This window comes from Lontra canadensis, unplaced genomic scaffold (genome assembly GCF_010015895.1).
Source record: "Lontra canadensis isolate GAN:19392208 unplaced genomic scaffold, GSC_riverotter_1.0 scaffold15, whole genome shotgun sequence".
In the NCBI taxonomy this organism is placed as follows: domain Eukaryota; kingdom Metazoa; phylum Chordata; class Mammalia; order Carnivora; family Mustelidae; genus Lontra; species Lontra canadensis.
In genome coordinates this window covers 3,571,441-3,584,290 of record NW_022631009.1, presented here as the reverse complement: position 1 = coordinate 3,584,290, position 12,850 = coordinate 3,571,441, and positions in this window count along the sequence as shown.

Genomic DNA, 12,850 nt, shown 5'->3' with positions numbered 1-12,850 from the left:
CCCATCACTCCTACAGTGCTCCATATTCAATTTAGCCAATTAATTTTTCATACATCTAAAAAATTCTGAGAAGTGTCCTCACCAACAAGAAAGACTGAAGTATCAATAAATACTTGGTCTAAGGATAAAATAGAGTAAAAGAGAATACAAAGTGCTTTTTAAAAAATGAGTAAGTGTTTAAGGGAAACACATGTGTCTTTCAGAGCTATTGACCGAAGCTTGTTTCCAAGTTGGAGGACTCAGAGCTGCAAAATTAAAAACACACTCGTATTTACTTATGGACATTAAGAGTCTATAATAAAATGAAATTTAAAAATTTCACCGACTGTGGGAATTGGAGTATCAATGAAAGCGTGAATTACAAGTAATGCACCCATTCTTGACTCTTCCCAGATAACGGTTTTAGGTAGAACTTGGATGACTGCAACTTTTTTCCTTTTTAGGGCTAAAGGGAGATAAGCAGAAGATAGCAAAACAGAAGATCTGGACTCAAGGGCCTACAATTTTCTAACCGTCTGGTTGAAGGCAAGTCTCTTGACCTTCCTTGAAGTTGAGTTATTATATTTATGAAATCAGGTTTTTATGAGGAAGGTGGAGATAAGGTATCTAGAGAAAACATCACTGGTGTTTGACAGCAGCAACGAAAATACTAAATACTTTACTCAGGAAGTCTGGGCCGTCATCACAAACAAGAGTATCTGGCACCCAGATGGGGCCAAAGAAATGTTTGTTGAATGTACATCAATGCATAAATGAATAAATGAATGTACGATAGATAAAGGATTGTGACATTATCTCAGCATGAGGAAAAAAGTTAAAAACGCATCTCATATTAACAGAGGCAGAGACATCGCCTTCATGTGGGGCAGAGAGAGCATTCTTTAAGTTGTCAGTTTCCCCAATGCATCGCATGCACATTGCTAACCGTGTTGAAGCAACATGGCACACCGTAAAGGTGAAGATTCTGGATCTAGTGGCAGAGCACAGAGACGCTCAGGCTCAGCTTAAATGCAGCCTAATTACAGGCTTGAATCCTAGCTCCGCCCCTCCCTTGCTGTCTGATATTAAGCCAGTTGCTCAAACACTGTCTCAGTTTTCTCTCAAGCACAGTGGGAAAGAAAAGTTTTATTTATTATAGATTTTTAATATTGTACAGCATCAAAAGAAATAGTTGAGGTACTCAGGACTCAGCAAAATATGACCTTTCTGGGGTAACTTGATCAGCCCCTGAAGGATTGCTAGAAAAACACATCAGGCTGGTAAAATGGCTGTAATGATCCTCATCTACAAGATTACTGGCATTTCTAATTAAGGCTCCTATGGCTATCATTACTGACTTCCATTTTTTTCTGATAAATTTTATTTATTTTACTTGATTATTTTTAACTGAAGTACAGCTGACAGACAATGTCACTTTAGTTTCAGGGACCCAACATGGTGATTTGACGAATTCCGTACATTATGCAATTCTCACCAAAATAAGTGTACTTATCATTTGTCACCATACACCATTACTACAATATTATTGACTGTATTCCCTATGCTATGCTTTTCATTCCATGACTTATTTATTTTAAAACTGGAAGTTTATACCTCTTAATCCCTTTTACCTATTTTGCCCATCTTCACACTCTCCTCCCCTCTGGGACCACCAGTTCGTTCTCTGAATTTATGAGTTGATTTCTGTTTGTTTGTTTGTTCATTTATTGTTTTATTTTTAGATTCCACATGAGTGAAATAATATAATATTTGTCTTTTTCTGCCTGACTTTTGACTTAGGCCCATCCATGTATTTGCAAATGGCAAGATTTTGTTCTTTTTTTTTTATCACTGAGTAATATTCCATTATCAATCTATCTAGCTACATATCTCAATTTCTAAGTTCTGAACCCAAATTCTCTTTGTGGTACTTATTAGTTGTATAAATTTATCATGTCACTGAAAGTCCCTGAACCTCCATGTCTTCACAGTTAATCAGATTCTCAGATTAATATAATACCATGGAACAAATTATAAATAGTAAAGCAAGCCAGTGTTCTCTCCCATTAGCTGGTGACATTGCTTTGTGCCCATTCCATTTCTAGAGGAGATAAAAATAAGCATTTTCACATTTTAATGGAATCAAGAGAAATGTTGCTGGTGGCAATTCATACCAGGAAAAGGGCATTTTATTTTTAGAAATTATTGGGGAAATTCAGCAGAAGGCACACAAGGAGAAGGCAAAAGTATCTGCAAAATGAAAACAAAACAACAAAAAAATGGTTTTGGAGCTTCATTGGCAGCCCTGGGAAGATGGAACGTGAGGGTACCGGGAACCAAGAGGAGTGGAGCAGGGGTAAAATTGCCAAGAAAAATGTGGAGAAGGAAAGCCGAGAGAAGATGGCAAAGAGGAAATTCTCAGTGTCTTACTGGCTCCACAACGTTGAAGAAGAGGAACGCCTGCTACTCAGATTTAAGTTGCTTGATATTCTCTGAAATAGCCTCTGATATCCTCAGAACTTCAGTAGAAAGACACTACACATAACTACCTTGTACTAGTGATGCTTCGGGAAAATCAAAGTAAAGGATTCACCTACTTGTGTGTGAAAGAGGACGGAGGACTGAGATGAGGTGTCTGTGACAGACAAGGAAACACTTAGCAGAAACACCATGGATCTGAGTCTGAAAAACAGAATGCAAAACCCAACTTGAGTAGAGCTCAGTGGTATGGTCCTGATCACCTAACGCATTAACCTATACACATGTCCTCACAGCGCCCAGAAACATGAGCAAAATTATGTCTGGGAGTCCCAAAATTCTGGCTTCCACTTTCTACAGTGTATTCTTGTCTCTTAAATGAACATGTTTAAAACAATATTTTTAGTCACAAAATGCTCATTTTAAAACACACTTGTCCTTTGGTGTTATATACATTGTGATGTGTCCTTGTCAGCTTTTGGACACTTTGAATGAAAAAGTAATTACGTGAAAGATTTCAGGATCTCTGCATGTTATCAAATAGACATTTGAGAGTGATTTATGGGAATTTAGGATATGAAGGATATTTGCTTAATTATTAAGTTTAGGTCTTCTCAAAAGTATTTTATGAAGGGACACCTGGGTGGCTCAGTCATTAAGCCTCTGCCTTCGGCTCAGCATGATCCCAGGGACTTGGGATCGAGCCCCACATCGGGCTCCCTGCTAGGCGGGAAGCCTGCTTTTCCCTCTCCAACTCCCCTGCTTGTGTTCCCTCTCTTACTGTCTCTCTCTGTCAAATAAAGAAATAAAATCTTTTTTTAAAAAAGTATTTCATGAGGGACACCTGGGTGGCTCAGTTGGTTAAGCAGCTGCCTTCGGCTCAGGTCATGATCCCAGCGTCCGGGGATCGAGTCCCACATCGGGCTCCTTGCTCGGCGGGGAGCCTGCTTCTCCCTCTGCCTCTGCCTACCACTCTGTCTGCCTGTGCTCATGCTCTCTCTCTCTCTCTCTATCTAACAAGTAAATAAATAAAATCTTTAAAAAAAATAAAAAAAAATAAAAAAAGTATTTCATGAAAATATGTTCTGAGATTTATATATGACGTCAATGACCAAGATTTGTGATGTGAAGTCCCTAAAACATAAACAGGCCATTAAAAAAAAAAAAAAAAGAGCATGTCATTTATTGATTTCATGCTTCCCAGCACAGCTGAGATAAATATTTATCTCTATAATGCAGGAAATATTTTCCCAGGAATGCGTTATATTCTGCATTTCCTCAGTTCAACAAATGCCTGATGGTTTGTTTCTCTTAACTCCTCCGTGTTGAGTATCAAGCAGGTACAACAGGTCAACCACATACTGTCTGTCTGTGTGGAAACCCTGCTTCTTCAGGCTTTTCAGAAGCGAGGGGGTAGGGCAAGAGTGTGCTGTAGCGATTATGCTGAAGAACACCCATCCCTGACCTCTGTTTACAGGGAGAAGAGAGGTGAAGTTGCCCTTCAGTTACTCAGTCTGTATCTGCCTGGTGCCTGTGTCCTGGAGCTCGGGTACCGGAAATCCTTTTCTGACCCATCTCTACAAGCTGGGAACGGCAGGGAATGGGTGTGGGTCTCCACATTGGCAAAACAGAGAAGTGAGATGTAGAACAAGTAAATAATCTTCCCAGAGGCAAAAATCTGTGCTGGAATTGGAAGTTGAGCTCAGGCCTCTTAAATGTCAAGTCATGACGACTGTTTAACAGAGTTTCTATTAAACGTATTCAGTTTAATCATCTATTTGTCCTAGAGAGCATAAAGCAATTCAAAAGAGATCATGTATTTGAGCTGACTGCAAACAATAAAAAAATGCCTTGTCAAAAAGAAAAAAAAAAGTGCCATAAAGAATAATTTCCTTTTTGGGCTGCCTAAAGCATCCAAGCTTCTCGCAGTTATAAAATGTGAACTTTCTTCAACACGGATTGGACTATTTCCCAAACTCTCTTGATACTTCCTTTTAAATAACATGACAGTCTTTTCTTCTCACTTTTTATTCTCTCAAGCTCTCCTTCATGCCCGTGGTTTTAATTACAGTCTATATGGGGATGACTTTCTAATCTGTACCTCTGGCGGGGCTATCTTTTGGGCCATCAGATGTGTCCCCTTGAATATTACAGAAGGAGGTTGAACCAATTTAATTCACCATCTTTTTTCCCAAATTTGAATTCCTTGCACCAGTAAATGACACCACATCCAATAGCTCAGGTTAGGAACCTAGGAATCCACTAGACTCCTGCCCCTCTCCTCCCCTCCATTGCTGGACAATCAGCAAGTCTTGTTACTTCCACTTTGTTTTTAAAAATCCATTTACATCTTTGTATTCTCATTGCCACTGCTAAAGCTCAGGTCATTTGGATAATCAGGCACTACTGGTTACCTAGTTAATTAAGATCCATTCTTGCTTCCAAATCCCTGGTTTACGTAACTGAAATATTTGATCGCTGAGCCTCCTTAGCTGCTACCAAAGGACCTAATCCTGGCCAATGAGATATAAGTTGATTTCACCCCAGAAATTTTCCAGAAAGTTTCTTTAAAAAGATGACCTCGTTAACAGTCTTGTTGTCTTTGACCTTTGTCACAACCATTCTCTTCATCCTGCATGTAGGTGCAATGTGTGAACAGTAGCAGCCCTTCTGTGACTATGAGGAAGGAAACCACAAATAAAATGGGAAAGGCAGAAAGCGGAAGTCATGGTGCCTGGTGATAGCATGGTAATACTCTGTTGGGATTCTCTGCCTTCAGATTCCTAATTATCTAAACAAACAAACAAAAAACAAATAATCCTGTCTCATTTCACTAAGCCAGTAAGTTCCCATTCCTGGGTTCCTATTACATGAAGCTGTTGAAGTTTTATCTTGACACATCTCTCATATTCCGATTACCAGCTCTAACAGTGACATCCCCTTTCTTAAAATCCTTCACGTGCTTCCACTATTTCTCAAACTTTTAAGCAGCACATACAACACCCTGTGGGGTCTAGTTTTTAATCATTACCTTGAGCCTCATCTACCCCACCAAGTTCTAAACTCTAGCCTTAGTGAACTCCTTTTACTTCCCACAGACTTGCATATGCTAGTCTGTTCATGTAGATTATCTTCTCTTTATTCCTTTTCAAGTTTGCTTGGCTAATTCTGACAGGTTTTTCCAAAACCCCATTTAGGAAATATCCCCTAAAGGAAACATTTCTTGATCTACCAAGCCTAGACTAGACCTCTCTCTTCTAGGCCTCCATGAGAGCTGGATACCTGGTATTTATCTCTATCCAAATGGGAAAAAGAAAAAAAAGAATGGCAACTACTTTAAACTTCTCTGTCTCCTCAACAAGATAAAGGGAAATTCCTTGAAGAAGAGACTGTGTCTTATGGACTCCTGTAACTTCAGATATTGTACCATAATATCTGATAAATAATAGTTGAATGAGTAAGTGAATTAATGCATCTTCATCTCACATTTCTATCGAACTCAAACTCCCATCATTATGTGCCTGTATAATTATCCATTCTCATTCATCCAATATTATTCAAGAGATTACTATGTATAATTAATCACAGAACAGAAATAATGAAAATCAAGAATTTGCCCCTTGCTCCCTTAGAGCCAAAAGAAAGTACTGACCCTTTTGTAAGTGAAAAAGATTGGAGAAAGCTCTGCTCTTTAATGCAATAAATTTTTATAATTAACTTTATACTTAGATGCATTTAAATAATAAAATTTAGTTGTGCATCTATAGTAATATTTTTTCATTCCTCTGATAATTTTCTATTGATGGTTTAACTGAAAAAAAAAGTCTCACATAAAGATGCTCTTTGGGTGTGCTAAACCAATACACTCTGAACTCAAAACAATCTTGAGATTGATGACTTACTGAATTTATAAGGACGGCTCTCTAAAGGGGAGCAAAGCCAAGTTTGTCTCCTTCATGATTTCCAGGCTTATAAACACTTCTCGGGTTTTAAAACGTTCTAGGAGTTTTGAATGCCATTTTAATGCTAATTATTTACAGTTTTATGAGGCATAAATTATATATCACACAATTAACCAGTTGTAAGTAAAGAGTTGGGTTCTTCGGTGTATTTATGTAGTTGTGTAACCATCCCTGTAGTTCAGTTTTACAACCTAACCATCACGTGCTGACGTTCCATTGTGCCAATACGCAATCAATCCCCACTTCCACTCCCAGTTCTAAGCAATCACTCACCTACTTTCTATCTTTAGAATCTTGCTTTTGTAGGGGTGCTTGGGTGGTGCAGTCCGTTAAATGTCTTACTCTTGGTTTTGGCTCAGGTCATGATCTTAGGGTTGTGAGATCGAGCCCCATGTCAGGCTCTGAGCTCAGCAAGAAGTCTGCTTGAGATTCTCTCTCTCTCTCTCTCCCACTTTACCCCTCCCTCCTGTGCTCTCTTTAAAATAAATAAATCTTGTTTTCAAACTCTTGCTTTTTTTTTTTCAGAAATTTCATGTAAAAAAGGCATATAATATGTAGTCATTTGTTTCTTATTTCTTTCACTTAGCATAATCTGGAGAGAAAGCAGAATCCATATTGCTACATCTAGAGTAGTTTGATCCTTTACTACTGAAGAGTATTCTGTTCTATGGATATACTACTTGATAGACAAAATACATTCACTGCTGGATGGACACTCGTATTGTTTCCAATTTTTTACTTCTATGAATAATACTATTACACACATTCATGTACAAGTGTTTGTATGGACACAGGCTTTAATTTCTCTTGGGTAGAGTTGAATTGCTGAGTTATATTTTAAGTTTATATTTAACTTTCCAAGAAACTGCCAAACTGTTTTGCAAAGTGACTGTACCATTTTATATCCTTATCAGCAATATATCAGAATTCCTCTTTATTACATCCGAGTCAACACTTACTCCTGTCACATTTTTTATTATTATGGTCAGTCTTATCTGTGTGTATGGTATCTCATTGCAATTTAATAAATAATGACATAGGGCATCTTTTCATACATATATTAGCTATTTGTCTTCTTTGTAGATATATCTGCTCAAGTGTTTAGCTCATGTTTTTTATTTAGTCATTAGTATTCTTATTATTATTGGATACAAGCTCTTTATTAGATTTATCACTTATAAATATTTTCTTCCAGTCTGTGACTTGCTGGTTTTATTGTCTTTTTTTTGTTTTGTTTTGTTTTGTTTTTGCTTAAAGATGTGTGTGTATTTCTGTGTGTGTGTGTTTGAAGCACAAATGTTTTAAGTTTTTGATTAGAATGACTTATCAATTTTTTTTATGAACCATAGCTTTGGTTCAATACCTAAGAAATTTTTACCTAATGCAAGGTCACAATGGTTTTTTCTTATGTTTTCTTCTACAAGTTTTATACTATGCTTAATTGCTTATGTTAAATACAAGTACTTATAAATACATAAAAGTAAGTATATTATATATACCATATGTATATATATTATTTATATGTAATTACTTTTTTAAAGGACTTACATTAATCTTTTATATTCAAGTCTGTAATCAATTTTGAGTTAATTTTTGCTGACAGTGTGAGCTATGTTTCTAAGTTCATTTCTTTTCATGTGGCTATCCAATTTTCCACATGGCACTGTTTGTTGACTATCATTTCCTTCATCAAATTGCCTTGGTATTTTTTTTTAATATTTTATTTATTTATTTGACAGAGAGATCACAAGTAGGCAAAGAGGCAGGCAGAGAGAGAGGAAGGAAAGCAGGCTCCCTGCTGAGCAGAGAGTCCGATGTGGGGCTCGATCCCAGGACTCTGGGATCACGACCTGAGCCGAAGGCAAAGGCTTTAACCCACTGAGCCACCCAGGCGCCCCTTGCCTTGGTATTTTTGTCAACCTTCAATGAGCCATCAATGTTAGGATGTACTTCTGTACTCATTAGTCACTTACATTAATATATAACTGTGTCTTCACACTCTGTACAATATTGAGTTTGCCTGTGGCAACAAAGTTGCTGGATTTTTTGGCTATGCTTGCGCTGATAAAACTGCAATTTTCACCAGCAGAGGTAGGAGAAGGATGGAGTTGGCTCCATGCATGAAAGCCTCATACTTCCACTAGTCTTATACAAAGCTATGGGATTGGGGATCCTGGGTGGCTTAGTGGGTTAAAGCCTCTGCCTTCGGCTCAGGTCATGATCCCAGAGTCCTGGGATCGAGCCCTGCGTCAGGCTCTCTGCTCGGCAGGGAGCCTGCTTCCTCCTCCCTCTCTGCCTGCCTCTGCCTACTTGTGATCTCTCTCTCTGTCAAATAAAATGTTTAAAAAAAAAGCAACCACAAAGCTATGGGATCTTTTCAAGAATAAATGCTTCTAAGCTTGTATTCTTTGGTCAACTTTCAGAATTCCTAAAGGTTATTATTATTTTTTAAAAAATTTGTCTAGTTTCATACATGTTATATGGAAAGCATGCTCTGATCTCTTCACATGGTCAAGTTGGAATTCCCTTCTAAGACTGATTTTTAGGGGCAAGAATAGCCTTGGCAAACCTCACCTATAGGAATTGTTTGAAACTGTATTATAAGGTAATTGAAATATCTGAGTCTGTATAGAAATTTGAATCTCTATGCTTATGTTCTGCTCCCTGCAGAATGTCACCAAAATAGCAGTAATGGAATAAAAAATAATAATAATCTACAAAGACAGAGAGAAGAGAAGAAGCAACAGAAAAGTGACTACAGATAACCCAGTGCAGTGAATATAAAAAGACCCATATTAAGGTCGTGTCACCAAAATTTCAAAACATAACATATAAAGAAATGCTCCTAAAAGTTTCCAGAGAGAGGGAAAAAAAATATTCTGTACGAAGTATAGAGAAATTAAACAACATCAAAATTCTTAACACCACCACAAGAAACTAGAAGAAAATAGAACAGTTTTACACCACAGGTTGAAACCTACTTTCAACCTGGGATTCCATACCTAGCCAAAATATTACATAATTTGGAGATAGAATTATTATGTTTTCAGAAGTGCAAGATCTCAGAAACATATCTATAGCTCCATGATCTATAGGAAATTACTAGAGAACATGTTACAGTAAAATGAGAAATGAAAACCGAGAATAAAAAAACAATGATGAAACCAAGAAAAAAAAAAGATGTGGATATAGAAAAAGGACTTATAACACAGATTTCTAGTCAATGGTGAAGACATATCCCAAATGAATAGCTCTATCAAAAGCCAATAGAATATCTAAACCAGATGGAGCAAGATGCATGAGGGTTCCAGAAGAGGTATTTCTCAGAAAAGCAATGAAACTAATAGAATATTTTACATTTTCTGCAGAACTGACAAATCTCAAAGAATGAGTAGTTATTGTGGGATTGGTACATAGAACACTGTGCAAAAGAAAACAACCCAATTACTAAATCTTGTGAAAACAAAATTAGTACAAGCAACAAAATGTAATCATAATGCACCACATGATTCAGCTATGAATAACTGTTACAGAGTCATTATGATATAAACATTGAATATTGTATTAGTGATAATATTACTAAATTATAAAGAGAAAGAAAGGAAATGTGTGTCGAGGGGATGTAGGATTAAGAATGGAAGAGAAAGAAATCTCCGTGTTCCATATTAAGAAGACATTGAGTATCCAAATTGAATCAAATAAAAATCAAGAACATTAACATAAATTTATTTTAGAATACAGAAGAGATAAAAGAAGCAGCACTAAAATTATTAAAATAATTTCTCTCCAGAAGTAAGAATCAAGAATGGGGCAAGAACAGCAGGAGGCTTCAACTTAATCTCAGAAGCTTGTTAAAATCATTTTTAAAAAATATGCTTTTATAAATGTGAAATTTCAAAAGCAAACAATAATAAAATAATTTTATGAGTGTGTTTGCTAGCATGTTGTTTTCTAATTATATGTCATTTTAAAATCTGTTCTACTAATTCCATTTTGTACAAACTGCATTCAATTAACTCACAAGAGAGGTTAATCCAAAAAGATACTTTTGTGAATGGACAAATACAAAACCAGGTCCAAACCTGAGGTTTATCAATTTGTCAGGAAATTCCTTCAGGAGAGGAGATTGTCATTTTGTTGCTATCCTTTTTCAACTAGTAAATCATTCCTGCCTTATGATGTGCTGGTTTCATATCCTGTATTTTATCTCCCTCCAGATATCATATAAGCTGAATGCATGATAATTAAAATGTACAAGAACAGATGTTGCTCAGTCTCTGTCAGGCACTGAGTAAATGTTTTGATGTGTCATTCCTTCCAGTAACTGTGGATGGATATCACAAGAATGGTGCCTTAATTTCCTAGGGTTGCTATAACAAATTACCACAATGTGGTGGCTTAAGAATGAGAAAACCTTATTAATACAGTTCTGAAGGCCAGATGTAGGAAATCAAGGCGTCGGGAGAGCTGAGTTCCTTGTGAAGACTCTAGAGGAGGACTTCTCTTAACCCTGCTAGTTTCTGGCAATTCCAGATGTTCCTTAGCTTACAGCTATAGAACTTCAACCTTTGCCAGTTTTCACATGGCCTTCTCCTTTTGTCCCTGTGCCTCTCCTTTGAGAGTCTCCTAAGGACACTTGTTCCTATCACCCAGATATTCCAAGATTCTTTCATCTGGAGATCCTTAGCTTAATTACACCTGCAAAGACCCTTTTGTCAAAGAAGATCATATTTCAGACTTTGGGGATTAGCAAGTGGACATAACTTTTATGCGCCTACCATTCAGCCCATGAAAAATGGGTAAAAGAATAACAGGGGAGAAATACCATATATTATTCACTTTAGTGGCATGTCATATGTAGACAGGCACAAAACCAAGCCTGAAATTTCAGTGCCTCAGGAAATGGAAGACAAAAATATTTAAGAAAAGATGGAATCACAGAGAGAGTTTCATAAGCCAGTCACTGATTTCTGTCTTGTTAGAATTACCATTAACTTCTTCCAGTTTTATACCTGCTGAAAATTTGATTGGCTCATTGTCTATTTCCAAACCATATTTTAAAGAAAAAAAGCAATGTCACTTGTAGTTCTCAATGACCTTATTTTCTAAATAACTGAGAGTGGGTTGTTTTAAGTCTCAATAGAAATCTTTTGGGACACTAGATATTATCACACATTAAGAAGAGTACACTTAACATAATTTGATCCCTTCCTTTCATTTATCCAATCATCTGTCTTATTTTAAAACTTAGGTCATTATTTACTCCACCCCTTATATATTAGGTTATCAAGGAACCTGTACAAAGTTCTTAAATAATGGCATCAGTATCATGATTTTGGTCCATATACATCACTTCTTCAATGATTCAGATAGGGTCCTATCAATACCTTCTTTACATTAATTTTCTTTTCCTCCATCAACAAGTTTTGGAAACTTAGTCTAGATTCCATTGCCTCACATGCCATCCCATTCCATTTTAACTGCACTCTTGTTTAAACACTGTTTAGAAACATTAAGAAGAAAACATACATTCTTAGGTGCTGAGAATAAGAGAAACTTGGGTCAATAAACACAAGCATTATTATTATTGTTGTTTTCATTACTATGACTGTTCAACAATGACTTTCCCAGTGGTCATGGGACTCTGTCACTCTTTTCCTTTCATCTTTATGAAATCTCTTTCACTTATAAGGTTCTATTTGTAGAATCCCTAAATCCCATGTCAACCTTCATCTTATGGTTCCATGCATTAATTGCCACCAGTTATATGTTTAAACTTCCTTGTCTTTTGGCTTCCATGACATTTTGCTCCCTCTCTGATTTATTTGTTAGCTTCTCCTCCTTTAGGTCCCTGAATATAGACTCTGACATTTATACTCCTGAACTTTATTCACTCAACATTCTACTTTCATCTATAATCTCCATACCTTGTAACTTTAAACCTGAAATCTCAAATTCTAGATTATCTCTTAGCATCAAGACCTGCATTCCAAACTGCCTGCCTACTATCTCCATCCTGTTATTTTCCTGACCCTTAAACTCGCCCAGCTTCATTACTGTCTTCTCGAAACTAGTTCTTTTCTTAACCAAAGTTTCTTAGTGGCAATAGTGTTTTTCCAGTCACCCAGATTGTAGCTGAAAAGAGATTTTTAAGATCACATTTCTTAGTAAATCCTTGCTAAAAGTAGAGCGGTTCTTTCCAGTTTATGAAAATATTCTTCTTTGAATATCCACCTTGTTACAAGCTCCTCATATTTATCAGTCAGGAAAAAAGGGAACTATAATGTTTAAGGAGAAGAAAATATAACTACAATATATGAGATACTGTTTAAAAATTTCTCCTTTTATGTTGCTCTCAACATTCAGTGAGTTACCAAGCCATATACATTAGTCTTCTTCAATGTTCAAAAGGAATAGGCACGTAGATTGAG